This window comes from Nicotiana tabacum, chromosome 3, assembly GCF_000715075.1.
Source record: "Nicotiana tabacum cultivar K326 chromosome 3, ASM71507v2, whole genome shotgun sequence".
Lineage (NCBI taxonomy): Eukaryota > Viridiplantae > Streptophyta > Magnoliopsida > Solanales > Solanaceae > Nicotiana > Nicotiana tabacum.
The window spans coordinates 186,072,752-186,087,880 of NC_134082.1; positions in this window are offsets into that span (position 1 = coordinate 186,072,752).

Genomic DNA, 15,129 nt, shown 5'->3' on the forward strand with positions numbered 1-15,129 from the left:
ACTCAAAGGAAGTTTGATGCAGTATGGGTTGTAGTGGATAGACTGACTAAGTTAGCACATTTCATCCCTGTGGCAGTTTCCTATTCTTCGGAGGGGTTAGCAGAGATTTACATCTATAAGATCGTTCGTCTTCATGGTGTGCCCGTGTCTATCATTTCTGATCGATGTACGCATTTTACCTCGCATTTCTGAAGGGCAGTGCAGTGTGAGTTGGGTATGCGAGTTGAGTTGAGCACAGCATTTCATCCTTAGACGGACGGACAGTGTGAGCATACTATTCAGATATTGGAAAATATGCTCTGCTCCTGTGTTATTGACTTTGGAGGTTCTTGGGATCATTTTTTGCCATTAGCAGAGTTTGCCTACAACAACAGCTATCAGTCGATCATCCAAATGGCTCCTTATGAAGCGTTATATGGTAGACGGTGTCGGTCACCAGTTAGGTGGTTTGAGCCGGGAGAGGCTCGGTTATTGGGTACAGATTTAGTACAGGACGTCTTGGATAATATTAAGATCATTCAGGATAGACTTCATACAGCGTAGTCCATGCAGAAGAGTTATGCCAACCGTAAGGTTCGTGATGTGGCATTCATGGTCGGAGAGAGAGTGTTGCTTCGGGTATTGCCTATGAAGGGCGTAATGAAGTTTGGGAAGAAGGGGAAGCTAAGCCCTAGGTTTATTGGGCCTTTTGAGATCCTTGATCGAGTGGGGGAGTTGGCCTACAGACTTGCGTTGTCGCCAGTCTTATCACCGGTACATCCAGTGTTTCATGTGCCCATGCTTCGGAAGTATCACGTCGATCCATCCCATGTGTTGGACTTCATCATTGTCCAGTTGGACAAGGATTTGACCTACGAGGAGGAGCCGGTAGCTATTCTAGATCGGCATGTTCGTCAGTTGAGATCTAAGAGTTATCCTTCGGTTCGAGTTCAGTGGGGAGGTCAGCCTATTGAGGCAGCTACTTGAGAGTCCAAGTCCAATATGCGGAGTAGATATTCCCACTTATTCACTGACTCAGGTACTTTTCTATGTCCATTTGAGGACGAATAGTTGTTTTAAAAGTGGAGAATGTGATGACCCAAAGGGTCATCTTATGTTTTAGAACTCGATTTTGTATTCTGAGGCCTTCAAAACCTCATTTTATTCCTCCTCTAGTTGCATGTGCATTCCGGGTGTGTTTACGGAAAGCCTTTATGTGGAAATCTGAGAAAAATAATATTTTTTTCCTTTAAAAGTTTATTTAGTTGACTTCGGTCAACGTTTTGAGTAAACAGATCCGGTCTCATATTTTGACAGTCCCGGTGGGTCCGTATTGAAATATGGGACCTAGACGTATACCTGGAATCGGATTCGGAGGTCCCTAGCCCGAGTAATGAATTTTTGTTAAAAATTGTACGTCTGAAAATCTAATGATTTAAAGAAATTGATTAAGGTTTGATCTCATTGGTATCAGGCCCGTATTTTGGTTCCCGAGCCCGGTACAGGTTTAATATAATATTTAAGTCATGTCTATGAAATTTGGTGAAAATCGAAGTTAATTTGACATGATACGGATGATAGGTTGCAAAGTTAAAAGCTTTAAAACTTTCTTGAAAATTTCATGCAATTTGGTGCTAAATTCATAGTTCTAAGTGTTATTTTGGCGATTTGATCGTGCGAGCAAGTCCGTATGATGTTTTTAGACTTGTGTGCATGCTTGGTTTGGTGCCCCGAGGGCTCGGGTAAGTTTTGGAGGCTACGAAGCAATTTGGAACTTAGAAAATTTTGCTGGTATAGCTGAACTTGTTGCAGGCCTTTGATCTCGCATTTGCGAAATCTGGCCATCGCAATTGCAAACTCTGCAGGTTTCGCATTTGTGAGGCTTTCATCACAATTGCGATTAGAAGGCTAGGCCAGTGGTTTTTGCATTTGCGAGGTTACCTTTGCAATTGCGAAGGGAGTTTGGGAAGGGGCAGGATTGCAAATGCGATCTTTTACTCGCATTTGCGAGGTTCAGTGATCGCAATTGGGACACTTTCCTCGCATTTGTGAAGGTAGCAGGACTGTAAAGGGCTTCGCAATTGCGATAGCTCCTTCGCATTTGCGAGCTTCGCAATTGCGAAGTTCAGGTCGCAGATGCGATATCTGCAGCTGTGTAAGAGGGACTTAGATGGGATTTTTGATTCATTTCCCAAATTTTCAAAACCTAAACCTCAAGAGGCGATTTTCCAAAGGCTATTTCTTCCCCAAATCATAGATAAATTATTGTTAACTCATTTCTTTCAATCTTTCACGTCTAATAAAAATATTTCAACCTAGAATTTAGGATTTTCATGGTGGAATTGGGGATTTTTGGGTAGAAACTAGGGATTTCCAAATTTTGGGATTTAACCTCAATTTGAGGTCAGATTCCAAAACCAATTGTATATCCGGGCTCGGAGGTGAATGGGTGATCAAGTTTTGGTCCGAGTTTCGGATTTGGACCAAGCGGGCCCAGTTATTAACTTTTGTTGACTTTTTCCAAAATGGCCTAAATTGTTTGGTTGGTAATTGCTAGATTCTATTGGCCCGGAGGCTATTGTGAAGGGAAAAGCGGTTATCGAGCTTTGAGTTTGGCCGTGGTAGCTAGGTAAGTGTTGCGTCTAACCTTAGCTTGAGGGATTAGGTATTGTTGCCTATTTTCTATGTGTTTGGTTGTTGAGTACAACATATAGGTGAGGTGACGAGTATCTATGCGTTATCGTCGAGTCATAGCATGCGAATGAGTCTTATTCTTGTGATTGTTGTATTCTTTATTTGTATTGTTCATGCTTAAACTAGTTATTCTTCATGATTGGGAAATTTTTATCATATTTTCCTGGAATTGGATATTGGTTGAGTTTTGACTTAAAGTTGAGGTTGACGTTGTGAAACTAAATGTTGAAATGGGGCTTGTTATTAATAATTCTATTGCCCGGTTGTTATTGTTTTATTATTTGGGTGCGGAAGAGTGTAAAACACGAAGGGTGATGCCATGCCATGTCATATTCATTATCATGTGAGGAAGAGTGTAAAACACGAAGGGTGATGCCGTGCCATTTCATATTCATTATCATCGTTCCTTTCATTTGTTATGGTGAGGATGAGAATAAAAGCATGAAGGGTGATGCCATGCACTCGTTTTGCTGTGTTTTCTTTACTGTTCTATTCTCATGATCTCGTACTTCCCTCAAAATATTTTCCCCTCCCGTTATTATGTGTTTAGTTTCTATTATTTGTTATTATACCCCTATATTGTTTAACTGCACAGGTTTATGTACGTGTCTTGTCCTAGCCTCGTCACTACTTCGCCAAGGTTAGGCTTGGCACATACCAGTACATGGGGTCGATCGTACTGATACTGCACTCTGCACTTTCTGTGCAGATTTTGGTATTGGACTATGTTGACCAGAGTGGAGTTGCTGCCTTCAGTCCAATAGGAGACCCAAGGTAGATCTGTCGTTATTCGCAGACCCTGGAGTCCTCTTCCAGTTATCCTAGTTCCCTGTTTTCTTTTACTTCGAGAACAGTTGTATTTTCTTTCAGCTAGTATTGTGACTCTTAGAAGTTCATGAATTGTGACACCAGATTTTGGGTAGTCGTGTATTAGTACTTGGATTATTATGAGATTCTGCACTCCTTTAATCTGCTTTGGTTTAAATTGCTACTATTTATTGAATTGGTTAGTGTTAGCGTATTTAAATCTCTATCTGTTGGGAAAATAAGGGAAAGGTTCCCCAACCAAGTATCTGAGTTTTAAGTGGGATTTAGGCATTAGTTTTGGATGATTTTGTACGAGTGAACTCGTGAGTAAATGGGTGTTCGTTTTTGGTGACTTTTACCCGATTCAGAGACGTGGGCCCGGGAAGGCTTTTTGAGCGATTTTTCCAATTTCTTGCTTTAACTTTGTTTTCGTTCGTTGGATTAGTTTCTTGCAGTTATATTTATGTTATATAATTGGTTTTGGCTAGATTTGGGCCATTCGGAGCCAGATATTTATGGAAAGAGCATTGTTTCAGATTGATTTGAGCTTAGTTCGAGGTAAGTGGCTTTCCTAACCTTGTATGAGGGAACTCCCCTTAGGATTTGGTACTGTTTGATATATGAGCGCAATGTACGTGAGGTGACTAGTATGTACACGAGCTATTTGTTGTAAAACTTCGTTTTTCACTAAGTCATAACCTATTTTCTCCTTGATTTTGAACTTAGTCTAAACTGTAGGTTTTCTTGCTGTAACTGTTATTTATATTGGGTTGAGCTGCATATTTACATTGGGACTACGGAACGATATTTTGGGATATCCCCCTACATCGCATATTTACTTTGGGACTACAAAATGGTATTCCTGGAGACCCCCCTAGAATGCATTTAGGTTTGAGACTACGGGACAGTATCCTGGGAGATCGCCTGTTGTTATTTCTGTGTACCGAGCCTTTGACTTCTACAATTTCATTCCTGTTTAATTTTAGTCTTTATTTTATAATGATGTTTCATTTCTGCCTTATCTTATTAAATATTTTTCAGTAGGGACCTGACCTGATCTCGTCACTACTCGACCAAGGTTAGGCTTGTCACTTACTAGGTACCGTTGTGGTGTACTCATGCCATTTCCTACACATGTTTTCTGTGTGCAGATCTAGGTACTAGCTATCAGCCTCGAGTCTAGTTGTGTGGTTGCTGCTTCAGGAGACTTCAAGGTATATCTACCGTGTCTGCAGACCTCGGAGTCCCCTTCTATCCCCTTGTGTTGATTTACCCCTTGTTTTCTTTAGACATAAATATATATAGCAGTTAGAAACTCTTAAAAGCTTGTGACATTGTGACATTCCAGGTTTTGGCAGAAGATGATTATTGTATATGCTGAGTGGCATCATTTCTGCTTGTTAACTATATCTGTTAGCTATTATCTTTGTGTTTTCATTTCATTTCTGCAATATTAGGCTTACCTAGACGTAGAGACTAGGTGTTATCACGAAATTTCACGATGGGAGAAATTGGACCGTGACAAGTTGGTATCAGAGCTCTAGGTTCATAGAAGTCGTGAGTCGCAAGCCAGTTTATTAGAGTCTCGCGGATCGGTACGGAGACGTCCGTACTTATCTTCGGGAGGCTATGGAACTCCTAGGAAAATTCCACTTCATTTGATTCCTTGTCGTGCGAGATTATTGACTTTGAAATTCTAAACTTCTGTCTTCTATTCTTTCTCACAGATGGTGAGGACACGTGCTACCAGAGATGACCAGGCACCTGTGCCCCTGCTAGAGCCGCCCGAGGCTGGGGCCGGGGTAGAGGCCAAGGACACACACATGGTACAGCCAAGGCACCCGAGCGAGTTGATGTAGAGGAGCCATTAGTAGCTCCAATCGGAGCACAAGCACTTGATACGCCTGCTACTACTACTCCAGCTCTCGAAGAGACCCTCACATAGTTCATGAGCATGTAAAATACTCTAGCTCAGGCAGGGTTGATTCCCCTTGCTGCAGCCACATCTCAGGTTGGGGGAGGAGCACAGACTCCCGTTGCCTGCACCCTAGAGCAGCGAGTTCAGGTTGATCAGATTCTAGAGGTTATACCAGTACCACCTGTAGCCCCAGTTCAGCCCGAGTGTAGTGCAGCAGCTTCAGAGGATAAGCAATGTAGGCTCAAGAGATATAAGAAGTATGACCCTCCTATATTCAGTGGCCTAGCGACAGACGATGCTCAGGGATTTCTGGAGGAGTGCCACCGTATCCTCCGCACTAATTGCATAGTAGAGTCAAGTGGGGTTTCTGTCACTGCCTTCTAGCTTCAAGGAGCAACCTATTAGTGGTGGCGTATTTATGAGTTAGACAGTCTAGCTGAGGCAGCTTCCTTTACATGGACTAAGTTCTCAGATATGTTTTTGAGAGAGTATGTCCCTCAGAGCATCAGGGACCCATAACGCACGGAGTTTGAGCAGTTGCGCCAGGGTACCATGACTGTTTTAGAGTATGTAGTCCATTTCAATGACTTGGCTAGACATGCACCGACCTTTGTTTCTACAGTTCGAGAGAGGGTTCGCCGATTTATTGAGGGACTCACTCCCAACATCAGGACTAGCATGGCCCCGGAGCTTGAGATGGATATCTCGTATCAACAGGTGGTGAGTATTGCTAGGAGAGTAGCGGGCATGCTTGCTCGGGATAGGGATGAGAGAAAGGCCAAGAGGTCTCGAGAGTCGGGCCATTATTCTGGTGCCCGTGCCCCAGCTGCAGTTTGTCATGGTAGGGGTAATATGAGTCGCCCAATTCATTCAGCTCTTCTAGCCACCAGTGGTATTCTAGCTCCTCCTAGACCTCAGGAGCCTTATTATGCACCTCCAGTATTTAGTGTGCCTCATGTACAGGGTGCTATTAGCGGTCAGTTCAGCAGACCTAGCCCAAGCCAGTCACAATTACCACGTCCTCCTAGAGCTTATTTTAAGTGTGGCAAAACTCGCCATATGGTGAGGGATTACCCTAGACTTAGGAGGGGTGCATCTCCACAGAATTCTCAGCCACAACATGCTCCACCATGTCCTCGGGATATCATTATAGCACCAGCTGCCACCCCACCTACTCAGCCAGCACGAGGTAGAGGTCGGGTGGTAGAGGTCGCCCTAGAGGGGGAGGCCAGGCTAGATACTATGCCTTTCCTTCTCGTATAGAGGTTGTTGTTTCCGATTCTATCATTACAAGTATTGTTCCAGTCTATCATAGAGATGCATCGGTTCTATTCGATCCAGGCTCCACTTATTCTTACATGTCATCTTATTTTGCCCTACATTTGGGAGTATCTTGAAATTATTTGAGTTCCCTTATTTATCTGTCTACTTCTGTGGGAGATTCTCGTGTTGTGGACCGCATTTATCAGTTGTGTTTGTTTACTCTTAATGGTTTTGAGACCAGAGTCAATTTATTATTACTCAGCATGGTAGATTTTGATGTAATCTCGGGCATGAACTAGTTATCGCCTTATTATGCTATTCTTGATTGTCACACCAAAATTGTGACGCTGGCTATGCCAGGTTTACTGTGATTAGAGTGGAGAGGTACCTTAGATTATACCCCCAACAGAGTTATTTCATTTCTTAAAGCTCAACGAATGATTGAGAAGGGGTGTGACGTGTATCTAGCCTATGTGAAAGATGTTAGTGGTGATACTCCTATAGTTGAGTCAGTCCCAATAGTGAGAGATTTCCCTGATGTGTTTTCAGTTGATATTCCAGGCATACCGCCCGATAGAGACATTGATTTTGGCATTGACTTGTTGTCAGGCACTCAGCCCATCTCTATTCCTCCTTATCACATGGCCCCTTCTGAGTTGAAGGAATTGAAGGAACAGTTGCAGGAATTGCTTGATAAGGGCTTCATTTGGCCTAGTGTGTCACCTTGGGGTGCTCTTGTCCTATTTGTGAAGAAAAAAGATAGTTCTATGCGTATGTGCATTGATTATTGCTAGTTGAACAAAGTTACAATGAAGAACTGGTATCCTTTGCCTCGTATTGATGACCTATTTGATTAGTTGCAAGGTGCCCCAGTGTTTTCCAAGATTGATTTGTGTTCGGGTTATCATCAGTTGGAGATTCGGGAGCCAAATATCCCAAAGACTGCTTTTAGGACTCAATATGGTCATTACGAGTTCCTTGTTATGTCATTTGGGCTGACCAACTCCCCAACAACATTTATGCATTTGATGCACAATGTATTCTGGCCTTATATTGACTCGTTCGTCATTGTCTTTATTGATGACATTCTGGTGTACTCCCGAAGTCGGGAAGATCATGACTAGCACCTGAGGACTGTGCTTCAAACTTTGAGAGAGAAGAAATTATATGCAAAGTTCTCAAAATGTGAGTTTTGGTTGGATTCCGTAGCATTCTCGGGTCATGTGGTATCGAGTGAAGGGATCAAGGTAGATTTGAAGATGGTGGAGGTTGTGTAGAGTTGGCCCAGACCATCCTCAACTATAGAGATCTGGAGCTTCCTAGGCTTGCGGGATATTACCGTCGATTTGTTGAGGGATTCTCGTCTATTACAGCACCTATGACCAGGCTGACCTAGAAAGGTGCTCCATTCAAATGGACAGAGGAGTGCTAAGAGAGCTTTCAGAAGATTAAGATAACTTTGACTACAACCCCAGTATTGGTATTGCCTTCAGGTTCGGGGTCTTATACAGTTTATTGTGAAGCGTCGCGAGTTGGCCTCCGTGCGGTATTGATGCAGGACCGTAGGGTGATTGCCTACGCATCCAGACAACTGAAGGTGCATGAGAAGAATTATCTTGTCCATGACCTTGAGATAGCTGCCATTGTTCATGCCTTGAAGATTTGGAGGCACTATTTGTACAGTGTCCCTTGTGAGATCTACACGGATCACTAAAGTTTGTAGCATCTATTCAAGCAGAAGGATCTTAATTTACATTAAAGGAGGTGGTTAGAGCTGCTTAAGGATTATGATATCACCATTTTATACCACCTGGGGAAGGCCAATATGGTGGTCGATGCTTTGAGTCGTCAGGAAAAGAGTTTGGGGAGTTTGACTTATCTACTAGCAGTAGAGAGGCCCATGGCATTGGATGTCCAGGCCTTAGCCAGCCAGTTTGTATTGGATATTTCTGAGCCTAGTTGAGTATTGGCCTATGTGGTCTCTTGGTATTCTCTTTATGATCGTATCGGGGAACGTCAGTATGATGGCCCATATCTGCTTGTCCTTAAGGACACGGTCCAACACGGTGATGCTAAGAAGGTCATTATTGGGGATGATGGTGCATTGAGGATGCAGGGCAGACTATGTGTGCCCAATGTAGATGGTTTGCATGAGCTAATTCTCCAGGAGACTCACAGTTTGTGGTATTCTATTCATCCAGGTGCCGCAAAGATATATCAGGACTTGAGGCTGCATTATTAGTGGCGTAGGATGAAAAAGGACATAGTGGAGTATGTTGCTTGGTGCCTAAATTGCCAGCAGGTGAAGTATGAGCATCGGCGATCAGGTGGATTACTTTAAAAGTTAGAGATTCCGGAGTGGAAATGGGAGAGAATCACTATGGATTTCGTTATTGGACTCCCACGGACTTAACGGAAGTTTGATGCTGTTTGGGTGATTGTGGATAGACTAACAAGTCAGCTCACTTCCTTCCCATGATGACTACCTATTCTTCCGAACAGTTGGCTCGAGTTTATATCTTTGAGATTGTCAGACTTCATGACGTGCCGGTATCTATCATCTCTGACCGGATTATGCAGTTAACATCATGGTTCTGGAGAGCTGCACAACATGATTTAGGTACTCGGGTGGAGTTGAGCACAGTATTTCACCCTCAGACGGACGGACGGACAGTCCAAGTGCACTATTCAGATTCTAGAGGATATGTTATGTGCGTGTATGATGGAGTTTGGAGGTTCTTGTGATCAGTTCTTGCCATTTGCGGAGTTTTCCAACAACAACAGTTATCAGTCCAACATTCAGATGTCACTGTATGAGGCTCTGTATAGCAGGCGGTGTCGGTCCCTAGTAGGTTGGTTCGAGTCGGACGAGGCCAGATTATTGGGCACGGACTTAGTTCAGGATGCCTTGGAGAAGGTAAAGGTGATTCAGGATAGATTTCGCACAGCCTAGTCCAGACAGAAGAGTTATGCATACCGGAAGGTTCGCGATATTGCATTTATGGTTGGAGAGCGGGTATTGCTTCAGGTTTCGTCTATGAAGGGCGTTATGAGGTTCAAAAAGAGGGGAAAGCTGAGCCTAAGGTTTATTGGACCATTTGAGGTGTTGCGGCGTATTGGGGAGGTTGTTTATGAGTTTGCTAACTCCCAGCCTAGCAAGAGTTTCATGTTTCGATGCTTCAGAGGTATCAGGGCGATCCATTTCATGTGTTGGATTTCAGCTCAGTCCAGTTGGACAAGGATCTATCCAATGTTGAGAAGCCAGTGGCTATTTTGGACAAGCAGGTTCAGAAGCTAAGGTCAAAGAATATTGCATAGTAAAGGTTTAGTGGCGGGGTCAAATGGTCGAGGAGGCAACTTGGGAGACCAAGCAGGATATGCGCAGCCGTTATCCTCATCTTTTCACCACTTCAGGTATGTTTCTATGCTCTTTGAGGATGAACGATTGTTTTAAGAGGGGGAGGATGTAACGACCCGGCCGGTCGTTTTGAGAGTTAGAGCCCCTATTAACTGCTTCCCCGTACCTATTTTTGCTATTGTGACTTGCCGGGAAGATTTGTTTTGGTTTTTGAAGTGTTTTGGGACACTTAGTCCTTAAATGGAGGTTTAAGCTTTAGGATTTGGACCATAGTCGGAACTGTGTAAAGACGACTCCGGAATGGGGCTCCGTCGATTCTGTTAGCTTCGTTGGGTTATTATGGGCTTAGGGGCGTCTCCGGATTGTATTTTGGAGGTCCGTAGCTCATTTAGGCTTGAAATGGCAAAAGTCGAATTTTTGGAGTTTTGGGTCGGTAGTGGAATTTTTGATATCAGGATCGAAATCCGATTCCGGAAGTTGGGGAAGGTCTGTAGTGTGAATTATGACTTGTGTGCAAAATTGGAGGTCAATCGGACGTGGTTTGGTTGGTTTTGGCATCGATTGTCGAATTTGGAAGTTTCAAGTTCATTAAGTTTGGATTGGAGGACGATTTGTGTTTCTACCGTTGTTTTATGTATTTTGAGGGCTCGACTAAGTTTTTATGGTGTTTTAAGATTGGTTGGTATGTTTGGTTGAGGTCCCGGGGACCTCGGGTGTGTTTCAGATGCTCAACAGGTTGAAATTTGGACTTGTTCATATTCTGAAGTTGGTTGGTTCTGGTGTTTTCGCACCTGCTGCGGGAAGCCCGTAGGTACGGCCCTGCGGAAGCGAGGAAGGAGTCGCAGGTGCGGGTTTGGGTATTAAGGCTAGGGGTCGCAGATGCGACGAGGGAGCTGCAGAAGCGAAGCCGCATATGCGGAAGGGTAGCAGCAGATGTGGAGGTGAGAGGGACCCAAGGCTCCGCAGAAGTGGACGATTTGCCGCAGAAGCGCATCCACCGATGCAGACGAAGGCGCGCAGGTGCGGACTTTGGAGTTTAATGAAAACTCGTAGATATGAAGCCCCTATCACAAAAGCGGGACTGCAGATGTGGTCCTGGGAATGCAGAAGCGGAAATCACTGGGCAGAAAAGGGGATTTTCGAGGGTTTGAAGTTCGTATCACAAAAATTCAGTTTGGAGCTCGGTGGGAGGTGAATGTTTGAGAGATTTTCAAGGAGAGCTATTGGGTATCTATTCCTACCTCGATTTTGATCATATTTCATTAATCTATTGTTGTATTCTTCATCTAATTAGGGGATTTGAGTGAGGAAGTTGGAAAAATAGGGGAAAGGTTCCCCAACCTAGAATATGAGTTTTTAGTGGGATTTAGGCATTGGTTTTGGATGATTTTTGTACGAGTGAACTCGTGAGTGAATGGGTGTTCGTATTTGGTGACTTTTACTCGATTCTGAGACATGGTTCCATGCATTTTGAGCGATTTTTCCAATTTCTTGCTTTAACTTTGTTTCTGTTCGTTAGATTAGCTTCTTGCAGTTATATTTATGTTATGTAATTGGTTTTGGCTAGATTTGGACCATTCAGAGGCGGAATATTCATGGAAAGAGCATTGTTTTGGATTGATTTGAGCTTGATTCAAGGTAAGTGGCTTGCCTAATCTTGTGTGGGGGAACTCCCCTTAGGATTTGGTACTGTTTGATATATGAACGCCATGTACGTGAGGTGACGAGTACGTACACGTGCTATTTGTTGTAAAACTTCATTTTTCACTAAGTCATAACCTGTTTTCTCCTTGATTTGAATTTAGTCTAAACTGTAGGTTTTCTTGTTGTAATTGTTGTTTATATTGGGTTAAGCTGCATATTTACTTTGGGACTATGAAACGGTATTCCGGGAGATCCCCCTGCACTACATATTTACTTTGGGACTACGAAATGGTATTTTGAGAGATCCCTCTGCACTGCACATTTACTTTGGGACTACGAAACGGTATTCCGGGAGATCCCTCTATACTGCATTTTTGTTTGGGACTACTGGACAGTATCCTATGAGATCCCCTGTTGTTATTTTTATGTACCGAGCCTTTGACTTCTACGATTTCATTCTTGTTTAATTTTAGTCTTTATTTTATAATGATGTTTCATTTCTATCTTATTATATATTTTTCAGTAGGGTCCTGACCTGATCTCGTAACTACTCGACCGAGGTTAGGCTTAGCACTTACTGGGTACCGTTGTGGTGTGCTCATGCCCTTTCCTGCACATGTTTCCCGTGTGCGGATCCAGGTACTAGCTATCAACCTCTAGTGGCGTGGTTGCTGCTTCAGGAGACTTCAAGGTATATATGTCTCGTCCGCATACTTCGGAGTCCCCTTCTATCCCTTGTGTTGATTTTCCCTTGTTTTCTTCAGACATAAATGTATAGAGCAGTTAGAAACTCTTAGAAGCTCGTGACATTGTCATATTCCAGATTTTGGGAAAAGATGATTATTGTATATGCCGAGTGGCACCATTTCTGCTTGTTAACTATATCTGTTAGCTATTATCTTTGTGTTTTCATTTCATTTCATTTACGCAATATTATGCTTACCTAGTCATAGAGATTAGGTACCCTTTTGATAGTTCACGGAGGGAGAAATTGGGTCGTGACATATTCATTCAACTGTATTAATTTGACAGCTTTTCTGAAACAACATATATGTTGCTCTACTGATTGGTGAAATCGGTTTATTTAAATATTCCATTTCTGTTGGTATTTAAATATTTCAATGTTTAATATATGGTGACGTCTCTCTATTTTCGTGGATCCCATAACAAAATAATATCGTTCTTGGCGTAGAAAGTTAGATGCAAATATGGAAGTCACTCTTAACATTAAGACTAACAAATCACATTGTCAATCAAAATATGTTTAGTTAAACTTTTACAATATATTTTCTCATGCTTTTTCCCTTTTATTTTTGGGTCACGTAAAAGTTACAAAATCTAATTGTAGGTGTTTGAGGGTGAAAGATCAAGAATTTAAACTTTTCAAAGTAGTTAGTAACTTCAAAGTTGTCACAAGAGTGGAAATGTTATGCTTTCACATTCACTTTTTCTAATATTGAAAGTGTAAATAGATCAAATTCTATTTAAAAATTTTTTATCTTGATATATGTTGCACTTTATACTATGAAGCCAGTTGTTATTTAGATAAGATTTAACGAGCGGTTTTATATGTGACATAATATATTTACTTACCCTATTTGATTATGTTCCCTTTAATGACTTTGGACATATATTGCTCTTTCAAATGCTCCATAAAACTATTATTCTTTCTTTTTTGAAACTAATTATATGGAAAAGTATTGCAAATGTTCTTGTAGGAAAAATAAAAGGATCCTCCTCTATTTGAAATTGCTTTATTTTTCTCCTTCTCCTTTTCTGTTTATTTGCTTATATGGAGATATATTTTTTTGGCAGGGAAAGGGAAAAGGGTGAGTTACTTTTCTGTCTTTATAAGAAAAGTGTGAAGGAAATATAGATAGGAGCAAAAGAAAACATTAGTTAAAATGTTGTGTTCGTATTGATATATCTTTTTTTTATAATCGCGTGAAACACAGACAAATTTACTAGTTTAAAGTAAAACTTCTAGCACATTCTTAATAGAAAGACTAGCATAATATTTAGGCTCTCTTGCCAAGCTATGAGCAACTAAATCTGCTTGCCTCTTAACCCAAACTAGAAAATTATTAGGTTTTCTTTATAACAAGAAAGGACAATCATCTAAGAACATTCTAAACTCTTTAAAATCTTCACTTGAGGAGGTACAAGAAAGCTCGATTTTCTGGACATCACATTCAACTATACATGGCCATCAAAATATTGAACCAACCTGGCGAGAGAAAAATGTAAACCCATAAATTTCAACATGCCTAGTATTGACACAACCTCAAAGGATTGGAGAAGCTACGGCTAGAAACTAACCCAAACCGAGTCTTGTTACTCCATCAACCCAAACCTGGTCATTCATAGTCTGATTGACCTTCCTTCGCCGGAAATACAACACCGAATCTCTGAATCATGCACTGAGAAAACCTCCTTCCAAGTCATTCACTGCCCAACACAAAGGCAAGTATCCTATCATCAGTTCAATATCGTGCGATAACCAATAATGAACAATCATAACAATCTGCGCATAGCCTCAAGCTCTCAGAAGTGCAGCTACCGAGCTAAAATTACAGAATATCCTTTTGCAAGGCGACGACAATAGCCCAACCAACCATGCCGGGAGAAACATCCCGCACCACATGTAGTACCATTACAATTCTTTAATTCTCGATTTATAATATGCCCTTCGCATCGCATGAGATAGAGTAGAAAGGAAACAAGGGCATAAGCCTCGAAGGAATCAAACCTCACGATAAGGAATAAGAAGGGAAGTGCTCCTAACAGCCCTGTAGCCTCTCGAAGCTAAGTACAGACGTCTTCCGTACTGATCTACAAGACTCTACTAGACTCGCTAATGACTCGTAAGACCTAAGGGAACCTAGTATTTTGATACCATGTTGTCACGACCCAAAATCCATCAAAGGTCGTGATGGCGCCGGACACTTCGGTCAGGCAAGCCAAAATTGAGTAATTAATTAAACTCTCATTTTAATATTTTAGGAACCATAATTTCCTTTAATTAACTAGTAAAAAGGTAATCATCACTGAATAAATAAAAATGTTTACAACTTTTAATATTAAATATCCCATAATCATCCTAGAAACCGGTGTCACAAGTGCTTGAGCAATCACTAGGAAATAAAATGAGGTACAATAACTGTCCAGAATACAAATTTGGACATGAAATAAATACAATACACTGAAAGAGACCATGCTGGTTTCGGGTCGCCTCGAGAGATGAAGCTCACCTAAGTCTCCGTATCATCCATGCTGCTACGCCCATTAGGCCGTTAGAGGTACATGTATCTATGCAACAAAAATGCACAACAAGTGTAACATGAGTACAAAAACAATGTGTACTCAGTAAGTATCTCGTCTAACCTCGAAGAAGTAGAGACGAGAGGTTGACTTCGACACTTACTAGTGGTCCAATGATAATATACCAATAATTTAATAAATCGAG